Source organism: Frankliniella occidentalis, unplaced genomic scaffold, assembly GCF_000697945.3.
Source record: "Frankliniella occidentalis isolate FOCC.00 unplaced genomic scaffold, Focc_3.1 Scaffold5, whole genome shotgun sequence".
Lineage (NCBI taxonomy): Eukaryota > Metazoa > Arthropoda > Insecta > Thysanoptera > Thripidae > Frankliniella > Frankliniella occidentalis.
The window spans coordinates 1,187,239-1,187,549 of record NW_026267135.1 but is presented as its reverse complement, the minus strand read 5'-3'; positions in this window follow the sequence as shown (position 1 = coordinate 1,187,549).

Genomic DNA, 311 nt, shown 5'->3' with positions numbered 1-311 from the left:
CGGGTCAGCAGGCGCAGGCGGGGCTCGAAGGAGCCGCCGTCGCCGCAGCTCAGCACCTGGGCGGGCTGCAGCTGGGGGAACATGGTGAGCAGCGCGTCGCGCTCCCGGCTGTTGGCCACAGTGGTGTAGAGCGGGGTGCAGCCCAGCTGACACGCCACTCGGATGGCGGCCTGGCCGACGGCGGAGGCGCCCTCGTGCACCAGGATGGACTCGCCGCGGCGCGCGCCCGCCTGCACCTGCAGCGCGTGGTACACGAGCGCGTACACGAAGGGGACGGTGGCGGCGTCCCGGGTGGACCAGCTCGCCGGGAC